The 13,387-nt window shown below is 42.4% G+C and overlaps 1 protein-coding gene across 2 annotated transcripts in view; it reads right to left on the minus strand.

The window, feature by feature from the left end:
- The window catches only part of TMEM266 (transmembrane protein 266), a 123,722-nt gene that overhangs the window by 67,107 nt on the left and 43,228 nt on the right, over nucleotides 1–13,387 (minus strand). The gene's annotated exons all lie outside the window — the stretch shown is intronic.

Raw genomic sequence — 13,387 nt, forward strand, 5'->3', positions numbered from 1 at the left:
GGGCCCCTGGGCTGGACAGCTGGTATTTGTCAAGTGGAGTAAAACAGAAGCTTTGTTCTCACCCAGACACTCCGAGAACAAAGCTAGTGGTGGAAGCTGTGCTCTGCTGAAGTAAAGAGATAAGATGACCACTCCTAAGGCCAAGGAAAACTTCCCTGTCTGCACATGCGCAGGGAGGCTCTTTGGGGGACAAAAGGGAAGGGGACACCACCCCATAATAAGTGTGAACAGCCCATAGGCCTCTGCAGTGGGATCCATCTCAGCAAAAAGTTGTGCACGTATGTTGGAGCGGGTCCTAGGACCAGTCAGGTGTGAAAAGAGAAGGTAACTGACCAAATATAAACAAAGACCCAGAAGGATGGTCTTTTGTAACAGTGGTCCCCAACCTTTCTGGTGCCAGGGACCGGTTTCATGGAAGATGGTTTTTCCATGGGGTGGTGGGGGGAAATGGTTTCAGGATGATTCTCATAAGGAGCACACGACCTAGATCCCTCACATGCACAGTTCACACTAGGGTTTGTGCTCCTGTGAGAATCTAATGCCACAGCTGAGCTGACAGGAGGCAGAGCTCAGGTGGTAATGTGAGCAATGGGGAGTGACTGTAATACAGATGAAGCTTCCCATTTGTTCACCTGCCACTCACCTCCTGCTGCACAGCCCCATTTCAACAGTTGGGGACCCCTGCTCTATATGGGATTTAAATCACCTCTTACTGCAGCCCTCATTCAAGATATCCATACTCCTCTCCTGATGTATATCTCTGCCTCAAATAAATAAACTTTATCTGTGTGTTCTCCCATACATTGTGCTACGTCTCTAATAATAAACTTTGTCCTCATTTTTTCCACCCATAAAATATGGGAATAATAACAGAACTAACTAAATGAGTTAATGCATGTAAAACCCTTGGAATAGTGCCTGGCATCTACTGTTGGCTTTTATCAACAGAGCTATTGTTTTATAAATTTAAATTGCACAGTCTGTTGAATCTGAGCACATTCCAAAGCATTTGGATGTCTGAGTGTAAGATTTCCTCTTAAAATCTGGATTAGGTAAATAGAATATACTTTTCTACAAACAGATACTATAGTACCACCTTGAAGTCTTCTGGGAAAGAGTAACAGATTGTACACAGACAAGGAGACAGACCCAGGTTTTGGGTGATTTTTAACTACTTAAAAGGGAAGTTACTTAAAGGGCTGGTCCTTTCATAAATTACATTCTAATTGCAAACTGGTTTTCCTACAAGACATCAATCCAGGATAAATATCCTCCCCCAATCCCCCAGGTGGCATGAGCGATAAAGAACCCACTTGCCAATGCAGGAGATGTAAGAGAGAGATGTGGTTCGATCCCTGGGTCAGGAAGATCCCCTGGAGGAGGGCACGGCAACCCTTGTCTGAATTGTCCAGAATTCTTGTCTGGAGAATTCCATGGACAGAGGAGCCTGGAAGGCTACGCTCCATGCTCTACGCTCCGCAAAGAGTCGGACCTGACTGAGTGACTTAGCCATGCAATCCTGAAACTCAGCTCTCAAGGAACAAAGGGACAGAATTGTTACATGGTGCCAAAGGAAAAGGTGCTCCTAGAGTGAAAAATATTAGAGGATTGATGGTAAATCTGCAAAGCAGGGAAGTGCGTTCAAGTTCTGTGTAACTAAAAAAAGTAACAGCGTTCAAGTTCTGTGTAACTAAAAAAAGTAACAGCTCAAGGTAAAGGAAATTGAGGAAATCTTGGGAAATCTGAACTTTGAGCAACTGGAAATAAGAGAGATGGAGAGCTTCATAAAATCAGATGAGCTCTGGGATTTCCCTGGTGGTCTGGTAGTTGAGACTCTGCACTCTAAATGCAGGGGGCCCAGGTTCAATCTCTGGCCAGAGAACTAGATCCTGCATGCCAAAATGAAGAGGTCACATGCCGAGACAAAGACCCAGTGCAGCCAAATAAAAGAATAAATTAATAAAGCCAGAAGAGCTTTAATATGGGGACCACTGTTTTCACACCAGATGTTTTTGGGGCAAAACAAAGCATGAGAGAAAGAGCCAGAGACAATAGCAAGGAGAATCTGGACAGATGTTTTGCAGCCACACCTTGCTGGGGGTTTCACCTTACTTTCTACCTTTATAAGGAGGGCATGAACTTAAAAATGAGAACTCTCCTGTAGCATCTGTAATATTAACTGCATAGTAAATATATCAAGTTCTCCATTCCATAGCACAGATTTAGTTAGTCTCACTCTTTTCAGGTCTTTCTACAAAGCCTCGAGCAAACCAACTCCTCCCAATGGTTGGACTGGTCATGTGAGCTGTCCATTCTCAATTGACAATGAAGTCAGGATGGAGGTGTCCACAAATAGGAGTCCAGGTGAGTAACACCACCTTCTGGAATGATGTTTTAACAAGTTGTATTTGCAGGTGAGCCCTTTACATGCTATTCAAGATATTAACTCTCTGGAGTATATACTAGGAAGATCTTTGCTTCCATGGACCTTCCAGTCCAGTTGGGCATGCAAGTGTAAAATACACAAAACCCCCAAATTTTTGTGTATCCTTAGCAGTGATGAACAAGTAAAACTTGACAAATCTATATTTATACATAATAAACATAAAATACTATACTAATATGACCCATATAAGACATTTAAACAATAGAAATAAAAATGATTTAAATTTTTAAAATTTGACATTTTAGAAAGAAAGATTTCAAATATATAGAGCTGTAGAGATCTGTAGAGTGAATTTCTAGTTATCTTTCACCCAGCTTCAGCAGTTAACAGCACAGGGACTGTCTAGTTCTCTCTGTAGACTGTCCCTTCTCACTCCTCATGATTATTTTGAAAGAAATTTGGGGTGTCATTTTATTCATGTGTAAATGTTTCAATATGGAACACTAAGAGTAAGGGTAAAGATTTCCTCTAAAAGATGCAACCACAAAGCTATCATCAACTATTAAATCAACAATATTTTCTTAATATTATGAAATATCCAGGAATTATTCACATTTCCTTATTTTTCCTATAATTTTTAAAGGTTTGTTGAATAAGGAGTCAAACAAGTTCCACACATTACGATTGGTTCACATGATTCTTAAATAATCTGTAGGGTTCCCCCTCCATCTCACGTCTTTCCCATGCAATTAAAAAAAATTTATTTATTTTTAATTGACGGATGATTGCTTTACAGTATTGGATTTTTTCCCATGCAATTTGTTGGAAAAACTGGATCATTTGTCTCATGAAGTTTCCCATAGTCTAAATTATGGTGATTATATCTCTTTGGTTTCATTTAACATATTCCTCTGTCCTCTGTATTTCCTATAAACATTAGTCTATAAACTTTAATAAGATTCACCTTCAGTTTTTTTTTTTCACTTTCATAAGCAGTATCATGACTTCCATTCAGAGACACAGAATGTCTTTTTTTTCTTTTGTGACATAATAGCCATTGATGGTCACTCCCTAGATCCCATTAATCCATTAGGGCTTGCAAAAAGATCACATGATTTCATCTTTCTGTCTTCATTTCTCAGCTTCTATGAAGACAAACTCCCCCTCGTCAACTATTAGATTAGCTTAAGATTCATATAGAAAAGGAAGGATACATGCTTAACTTTTCCTCCTTTATTTATTGGTTTTCAAAATAATCTTCCAAAGTTGATCAGTAAGTGTTTTGTGGTGGTTTATTTTTTACAGTGTTACAGATTTAAACACTGACTCAGGAGAGGTTGAGAGCAGAGCAGGCTCTTTGGAAACGGGGATGGCAGGTTCCTGGAAGGAGATGTGGGGATGGGGAAGAAATGATTGGCATCTCCAGTACAGGCAAAGATGAGGCAGGATAGAGGGTTAAAATCCTATTTGGATGGACAGTGAGTAGGCTGTTCAGCGATTTAGAACCTTGACAAGAAACACAGTTCAGAAGGCAAGATCCCTTAAGATGATGCTTTTTAAAAATAATATTTTCCAAATGAAATAACGCCCAAAGCACAAGCCTAGCACGAAGCAGGTGTAGTCTAGCACTCTATAAATGAACATCTGCGGTGCAAACCTGCTGTCTCATAACCTGGGAAGGCAGAAGAGGAAACCTGTTTTGGATTTATTTGGTCTGGCAGCAGTGGGGAGGAAGGCTGCTCTTTAAACTTTAGGCAATTTCAGTCCATTCCACTTGTTGCTCATGAGTCTGTCTATGTGATTTTCCAAAACCATATTGGCTTGTTCCAGCCAGACCTGCAAAGTTCAAGTTGGCATCCTAGGGATCTTAGAGCTGAAAAAGGCTTCTAAAAACAAGTAGTCAGTTCCCTTAACTACCAGATGAGAAAATCTGTTAATCTGGCTCACCCGTCCCCAGGGGCGACTAAGTCTACTCGACTAAGTCTACTCCTCATCTCTTACTCTAGTGACAGCCCCCTGGCATACATGATCTGCTTTCATCTGTGTTCCATTGGGTGCCAAACCTGCTTTTACTGCGAATCACCTGGGGACCTTTTGGGAAATATAAATTCACAGGCTACACTGTAGAAATGCTGGATCAGAACTGTGCAGGTGAAGTTTGAGAATCTTCTTCAAGTTCCCCAGGTGTTTCTGACATGCAGCCACTGCACTTGACCCTCAATATCTGTGGTTCTTAAGCTTTCCATTGCACCAGAATTACCACAAAGGTTTATGTAAATACAAATTGATAGCCCTACTCACGAAGTTTCTAATTTAGTGTGTCTGGGGTGGGAATTTGAGAATCTATATTTTGAAAAAACTCCAGAGAATAATGATTTGCTGATCCACAGACCACACTCTGATCTTCTGTATCAGAAAGTCTGCTTGAGGTAATTTATAGAAGGGATTTTTATCCCTGTGTATTTTGCACACAAAGCCAGTATGGTGAAATAGTCAACAAATCCTATCCTGGCCAGGCTGAAGATGACCCGCTATATTAGTTAGAAATAATTTTATTTGCAAGTAACAAAATATCTGACTAACAGTGATTTAGGCAGTAAAGACTTCTAATTATCTTACATAGCAAGAGGCCTGGAGGCAGAGGCTCAAAGATATCACCAAGGACTCAAGCCCTTTGTATCTTGGCATTCCCTCATTCCCCTTGTGATGCATTATTCATATTTGTTGCCTTGTGGTTGCAGAATGGTTGCTGCAGCTCCAGCTTGCACATCCTCACACTAGCTCCTACCAAAAAGAAACAATCAAAGCCTTTCTCCTCATGAAGTTTGGTCTTTTATTTAGCTGGTATTATATTTCCAAGGCCTCTATTCAACATCTAATATCTCTTGGGCAGAGCTAGGTCATACGGCTGCAAAAGAACCAAGGACAATACACAGCTGGCCAAGGGAGTAAGGGGTGATATGAGACCCTAGCCCAGTTGTGACTCATCCTTTAGGAGCTGGGCATATTGTTACCATAAACAAACCTCAGTTCTCTTAGCAAGCAAGAAGCAGGAAGGAGCTCTCTGGTGTATAACCACCTGTCTGCCAGACCAGGTTTGGACACTTCTGAGATGGTTCTGAGGCTCTGCTGAAGGAAATTTCCTGGGTCTCCAAACAAGACTGGCCAAGTGTTGGTAACTGAGAGATAAAAGATGTGCTCTTACCAAACCTCAGGGCTCTTTTATTTAGAGAGCACATGTGTGGGGTCCAGCTTTGATATCCTCAAGCACGCTGCAGAATCTGCTCCTAGGGAGAAGCCAGTGAGCACAGGCACCTTTCACAGATACGATGTTCCACACCCCCAGAAGGAGGCTGTTTCTTGCTCTAAAAGACAAAGGTTCCTGTACAGAAATGCAAGGTCAACCTTGTTGTTACCTTGACCCATTTGTACCTTGCTCTGTTAACAATGAGTGAAAATGAAGAAAATCAATCATGTCTGCGAGCATTCTCTCTCTCTCATCTCCAGTCCACTGCACAGTCCTTAGCAGTTAAAGAAGCAGGCAAGGAGCCCACGGTGGCTCTCTTTTCTAGATGCAGCCCCGTCTCCTGTGGACCGCTCTTACTTTCTACCATTTGCTCTTCTCCACTTACCACATAATGCAGCCACTCAACTATTACCAGTCTCATAAAGCAGGGGACACACAAAATGAGATCACACAAAACTAGATCTGAAATTACCCTTGTGTCCGAGAAGAAAACCAAGAGGACCACTATTCTAATCCTTCCCTTGCTCCCAACATTTTTTTTTCTAACGAGCACTTCCCTAAGTTGTCCCTGCTGGAACAAAGGATCCAGTGCTTCCTTGCCCCTGGTTGGTCTGGGCAGAAATGGACGTCCTATAGCAGGCATTCCTTACCCGCCACTTGATGTCATTTTCCCTCCAGAATTCTGCAGAGCTCCTGGGGAACTCAAGTATCTGTGATTTAGAGAAGTGATAACAATGAGCTAGGGCTGCAGTGGCTGACCCTACCGTCCTCCCTCCCCACTCCAGTCAAGCAAATCTTAAGAGCAAGACTTTGTAAATCTCCGAAGAAATCTTTGGCTGTACATGATGGTAACTAAAAGATTTAAGAACTTGGATATGATTAACTTTGTCATTGAATTCTACATTGCACCAGACAAATGAATATTCTTTGATAAATGGGGGAAAATCCTCTTTCTTCAAACTTTTTTAGTACTTTTTTGCACATCTGTGGTAGGATGCAAAAATGACTGCATTCTCACTCTCCCTGTAGTAATCCCCTTTTGTTGTTACATATGTTGGTAAGTTGCTCTCCCTAGGAGCAGATTCTGCACCAACTCATATGTTGGTGGTATTGGGAGGTAATGCCTTTGGAAAGTAATTAAGTCATGGGGAAGGAATCCTCACAAATGGGATTAGTACCCTAATAAGAAGAAACACAAGAGTGATGACTTCTTAGCCATGTGAGAATACAACCAGAACACCGCCTACTATAAACCAGGAGGAAAGTCTTCACCAGACACCAGGTCTGCCAGCACCTTGACCCTGGACTTGCCAGGTCTCTGAATTGTAAGAAGGCCCCCAGCCTATGACATTCTGTGACAGCAGCCCAAATGGACAAAGACAGTCACATAGCTTCTCATTACCCCCTCACCTGTTGCTGGGGCTGTCCATGTGACTTGCTTTGTCAACATAGATTGGAAACTGTGATGACTAGTTTTATGTGTCAACTTGGCATACAAGGGGCTCTCTGATTAAACAGTGTGTCTCGGTGTGTCTAAAAGGATATTTTTGCATGAGATTAAAATCTGAATTGGTAGACTGAGTAAAGGAGGCTGCCCTGGCCAGTGCGGGTGGGTCTCATTCAATTTGTAGATGGCCTGAAGAGAATAAGAAGCTAGTAAGAAAGATTTCGGAGACGGCAATGGCACCCCACTCCAGTACTCTTGCCTGGAAAATCCCATGGATGGAGGAGCCTGGTAGGCTGCAGTCCATGGGGTCACTGAGAGTCGGACACGACTGAGTGGCTTCGCTTTCATTTTTCACTTTCATGCATTGGAGAAGGAAATGGCAACCCACTCCAGTGTTCTTGCCTGGAGAATCCCAGGGACGGGGGAGCCTGGTGGGCTGCCGTCTATGGGGTCGCACAGAGTCGGACACAGCTGAAGCGACTTAGCAGCAGCAGCAAGAGAGAATTCTCTCTCTCTGCCTCAGTGACTGTGAGTTGGGGCATCAGCCTTCTGTTTTCAGACTCAGGCTCAAAATTATCCTATTGGCTTTACTGGGTCTGGACTTCTCAGCTTCCGTAATCCCGTGAGCCAGTTCCTTATAATAAATCTCTTTATTCTCTCATACACACACAGAAGCACACACATGCACACATATATATCCTGTTGCTCCTGTTTCTCTGCAGAACCCTGATCAGTTAACAAGAAAGCACTCATGTGACTGGGCTTGCCCTCTCTCTCACATGTTTCCAGGACAGCCAGCATGCCCAGCCACCCTGGCCAAGGACAGCCACCCCCAGACACGTGAGTTCAGTCAAGTCCAGAAGAGTCACACATCTGTGCCCAACCTAAATTGCAGAGCCACAGACCCATGACCTAAATAAAATTTTGTTTTTTCAAAATCATTCTTTAGCCATTTATTAGCACCTGGTGTCCTCTAGGAGTATACCAAAGACTGGGGTTATCAAGATAACAGAGACACTCAGAAAACTCGTGGGCTAGTGATAAGACAGATGCACAGATAGAAATTAAAATTCAGAGAGGTGAGAAGAACAAAACATTACAAAGGAGTGTTTTGAAAGCTGTAAACTTCCTTATAAATATCAGGTCACTAACGACTCCTCACACTGGCAGGTACAGTCTTCAGCCATCTGTTAGGAAAAGTTTGTTTCTCTAAGCCCACCAAGTTTTGGGAATGGTTGTTATGTGGTATTACTGTGGTAACAGATCACTGATACGTTATAGGTCAATGTCCACTGCAACACATAAAATAATACAAAGACACATATGTATATATTTTTAAATGAAGCACAATTTTATTTAAATTTTCCAAAATTTATACTAAACATGTTGTTTCTAAAATGCTTCACCATGATACAAAGGTTTTATTATTTCACCTTTCTTTTATAGGTTTTTCTTTTTGTGTATAGTTCTTCAATAGAAGCCCGAGTCCTGAGTTGCCCAGTTAGGAGCCTCTGACCTGCTATTCTGATTTTCTTCTCAATGTTCATGGCCAACATCTGGCTTCCAAATGAATGGCTTTTGGTCTTTTTAATCACTTCCTGATGAAGTGAGCCTGCAGTGCTACCCATAACCACATGACCTAATTTAGACTCAATCCTGGCATCTAGTCTTGCATGTCTAATCAAATTTACAATCCACTTTAAGGGACTGGCCAGATGTAGCAAAGATGTATATTTTTGTATACATAGTCATATATATGTATATTAAAGATAACCTCTCTCCAGCCTCCATTTTAACCCTCCATGTCTCCCCTGAGGTCCTAGGTTAACACCCAGGTGTGGAAATCCTTGCTCAGAATTATGTAAGCATGTACTCACAGATATAAGCTAATTTTGGGGGGGTTTGTGTTTAGCAAAATAAAACCAACTCTGTAATTTGCTTTTATCACTTAGCAACATATAATGGAAATCCTTTCTGGCCAATAGAGAAAGAGCTACACTTTTCTAACTTCCTAATTCATATATATATATATATATATATACACACACATGTATAACATATAACTTTATATAAATTGCTTATCATAAAATTCATGTCTTTAGTGGCACATGTGTTCTCTTTTGCCCACTTTCCCCTCATTTGCCCACTTCACCTGCCTCACTGTTGCCCTCCCTTAATATACATGCAGGAGATGTGAATTCGATCCCTGGGTCAGGAAGACCCCCTAGGAGGAGGGCATGACAACCCACTCCAGTATTCTTGGCTGGAGAATCTCATGGACAGAGGAGCCTGGCAGGCTATATAGTCCATAGGGTCACAAAGAGCTGGACACAACTGAAGCAACTTAGCACACACACACATCCTTATTGACAGGCAGTTTCAGAGTTTTGGGGCCCTGTGAAAAATACTACAATAAAGATCTTGAATACATGTCATTATGTACTGGTGTTTTTATTTGCATGGGATAGATTCCCATAAGTGAGATGACTGGGCTAAAGACAATATATCTTAAATTTTAATAGTTAAAACAAGATTGCTTTGAAAGTTCCCTTTTAAGAGAACGTCTTAATCATTTGCAAGTTGAGGGTGTCTGTGGACCAGAGAAGTCCAAATACTTGCTTAATTATACCCTTGTCCCCATGGAGCACTGGAGTGAAAATAGAGGACAAGGGTGAAACCAAAAATAGCAATAAATATCCTTGCACCACAAGAAAAGACTTAGTTGACTTAGGAACTACCCTGTCACAGTATTTCTATGAGCTATTTCAGAACAGTTAATGCCCTGAGGATTGTGTTTTCTTTCTTGTGCCATAAACCCTAACTATCCCAATTAAACCAGCCACATAACCAGTTCCTGGGTTCCTGCCCAATCCCAGGAGTTATGAGCTGTGATCTATCCAAGGAGATTTGACTTCTCTGGGAATGAGGATGGGAGAGCACCACAGACAAGGGGGGATTACAGGAAATTCTGGTGTCACCTTCTAATAGTTTCCAGTCATATTTTACGCACTAACCTATATATTGATATATTGGAGCAGGTTGCCATTCCCTTCTCCAGGGAATCTTTCCAACCCAGGGATCGAACCTGGGTCTTCTGCACTGCCAGCAGATTCTTTACCATCTGAGCCACCAGGGAAGCCCCACACATTGATATTTTTGTCTGTCTGTCCAGGTGCTCAGTCGTGTCTGTCTCTTTGTGACCCCATGGACTGCAGCATGCCAGGCTTCCCTGTCCATCACCAACTCCCGGAGCTTGCTCAAACTCATGTCCATCAAGTCAGTGATGCCATTCAACCATCTCATCCTCTGTCATCCCCTTCTCCTCCTGCCTTCAACCTTTCCCACCATCAGGTTCTTTTCTAATGAGTCAGTTTTTTGTATATACTTACTTATTAAAAAGAGAGTGACTTTGCTAAAATTCTTATCCTTTGATAATGATTTTTATCTAGTTGACCAGGAACTATAGCTAAGTTAAGCCTGCTATATTTCCACCCACACTCTCTGCCAGCTTAGACGTGTAAATGACACAGACCTCCTCGGGGGTACCTGCTGGGGCAGGTCCAATCACAGAAGAGACAAGGACCAACCCCAATCTGGGGGTGCTTCACCCGAAGTGGCTGCTCAAGGGCAAGCAGGGAGCCATCAGGACTCGAGAGGTGACCTTTGTCCCACTTCCAATAGGACCGGATGTCCTTCCAGTTCAGTGGAGAGAATCCAGTCATGACCTCACTCTGAGTGGCGAAGTCAAGGGAGTTTGGCTCCTGGGGCAGTCATTTCCAGAAACCAAATAAAAGTCACAAATGCAAAGTGGGTCCACATTATCAGTAAGCAAAGACACATAAATTCAAACCATTTTTTCTCCTAATGGACTGGGAATGACTTATAATACCTGGTACTGATGAGTGCGTGAGAAAATGACCATTCATGCACATTATTGAGATATACATGTGTGTGTTAGTTGCTCAGCTGTGTCCAACTCTTTGTGACCCACAGACTGTAGCCCACCAGGCTCCTCTGTCCCCTCTGTCCATGGAATTCTCCAGGCAAGAATCCTGGAGTGGCCATTTCCTTCTCCAGGACATCTTCCCAACCCTGAGATTGAACCTAGGTCTCCCACATTACAGGCAGATTCTTTACTGTCTGAGCCATTGTTGATAAAAGTGAAAATTGCTGGAAATTTGCTGAAAGGTGCTTTGACAATATTTATTAAAATTATTTTACTGTGCACTCTTTGACTCCACAATTCAACTGCTAAAAGATATGTTTTAGGGGAATAACAGATGCATACACACATATAGAAGTTTCCTGAACTTATATATCACACCTAGCACATAGTAGGTGCTCCACAAATATGTGTTGATAAGAAATCAATAAAATAATAAATTGAAAGCAATGCAAATATCAATAGGAGACTAGGTAAATAAATTAAGGAACTTCTGTATTACGGGATTATCCTACAGCTATTGAAAAGGATGAAGCTAAATGGAAGACTGGGAAGGACTGACTGCAAAGGAATATGAGGGAACTTCTGGCAATATTTTAAATCTTTATTGTGATGGTTCCAAGTGTGCTTTTAAAATGGGTGTTTTTTATTGTTTGTAAATAGTTCTTTCAACAATACAGCTGTTTGGTTTTTTTTTAATGGATGAAGGTATACTATTTTCATTAACATGGAAAGTTGCCTGCAATGTAACAATAAAAAAGGTTACCAAATGATAAATAGATGATGATCCCACTTACACAATATATAGAGAAAATATGTATGTGACAAGGTGTAGAGTGGGACTTTTCCTGTTGTCCCAGAATTCGGCAGATGCCCTAAAGTCGAAGATAAAGATAGTCAATGCTCACATTTTCTAAAGAGAGATATCAGACTATCTATTTGGAATATACTAACAGATGGTTAAGCTGGTCTGGTAGCTACTACTCCTGACAGCCTGTGAGAGAGAAGGCTAGAGAAACCCATGCCAGACTCCCAGGCTGACTGGGCCATGGGGAGATGAGCAGGAGAGCACAGAGAACATTGGCGGGAGCAACCTGCCCTTAACCACCAAGCTAAGCAGGGGTGTGGCATCAGTCAAGGATCTTAGTGAAAACTAAACTCAATAGTTTAAGCAGAGTGTGCATTTTTAAAGGATGCTGAATTCCAGGTGGGTGAGAGAGCCAGGTATCAAACATTTATGGTCAGGAACATGGACTGGGCCCTGGTGCTGCTCCAGCAAAAGCATCGCTGATGCCACTGCACCACCCCGACATCCTCTCCTCCCCAGCTTCCAAGGTCCCAGCTCCACCTGATTAAAAACCGGCAGAGACAGATCACACAGCTGCATCCTGGCTGCAAGTGAGGCTGCCACCTTGCATGGGGGGTGGACTCAACATGGGAATTTCCCCAAATCTAGAAAGGCCACTGAAAGGATGTGAGATGATCACAAATATGGCAATAGTTATGGACTATAGTCTAGAGTTTATGGACTCCCATGGACATCTTGACAGGACTCTACCCAAGAGGACCAGATGGGTGCCAGGGACACAGTGTCCAAAGCAGGAATGGAAGGTAGCCCTCTGAAGTTAGGCAAGAATCAGGTGGAATAGTGCATGCAGCTCCCCTACTGCATCCAGAGGGGTTGGAGTGGGCAGGACACAGAAGGTGGGTTTCTAAGGAACTTACAAAAGTATCCTTGGATCAGGCCAGGTGAATACAGGGAATTGGGTGTGGGAAGGAGCAGAAGGGCTGGCCTGTAGGTCAGGTTGTGTAGCCTGGACAGAAGTTTTCATTTACATGGGATATTTTAACACCTGAAAATGAGCCTGTCCTAAATCCTGAAGGGCTTCCCTGATGGCTTAGACAGTAAAGAATCCACTGCAATGCAGAAGACCTGGGTTTGATCCCTGGGTGGGGAAGATCCCCTGGAGAAGGGAATGGCTACCCACTCCAGTATTCTTGCCTGGAGACTTCCATGGACAGAGGAGCCTGGTGGGTTACAGTCCATGGGGCCGCAAAGAGTCGGATGTTAATTAAGAGTTTTTTAAATCCTGTAAGTGACTAAAAAAGCTAAAACATCTTGCCACGTTCATGTCAGGTGATGGGAGACAGACAGCAGAATATGTTGAAAAAAGTCATGGCTTGATTGTTCCTATCAACCTCCATTCATCTAAAAGGTCCAGATGGCTGCATCCAAAGTTATTAACAGGTAGGGAGGTGGGAGGGAGAAGTGGTATTCTCGAGGAGAGGTTTCATTTCACTCCTTTTTGTTCCTGAACGTTTTGTTAAAAAAAAAAAAAAAAGACAAGGATAATCTAGATATGA

Source organism: Odocoileus virginianus, chromosome 16 (genome assembly GCF_023699985.2).
Source record: "Odocoileus virginianus isolate 20LAN1187 ecotype Illinois chromosome 16, Ovbor_1.2, whole genome shotgun sequence".
Classification (NCBI taxonomy): domain Eukaryota; kingdom Metazoa; phylum Chordata; class Mammalia; order Artiodactyla; family Cervidae; genus Odocoileus; species Odocoileus virginianus.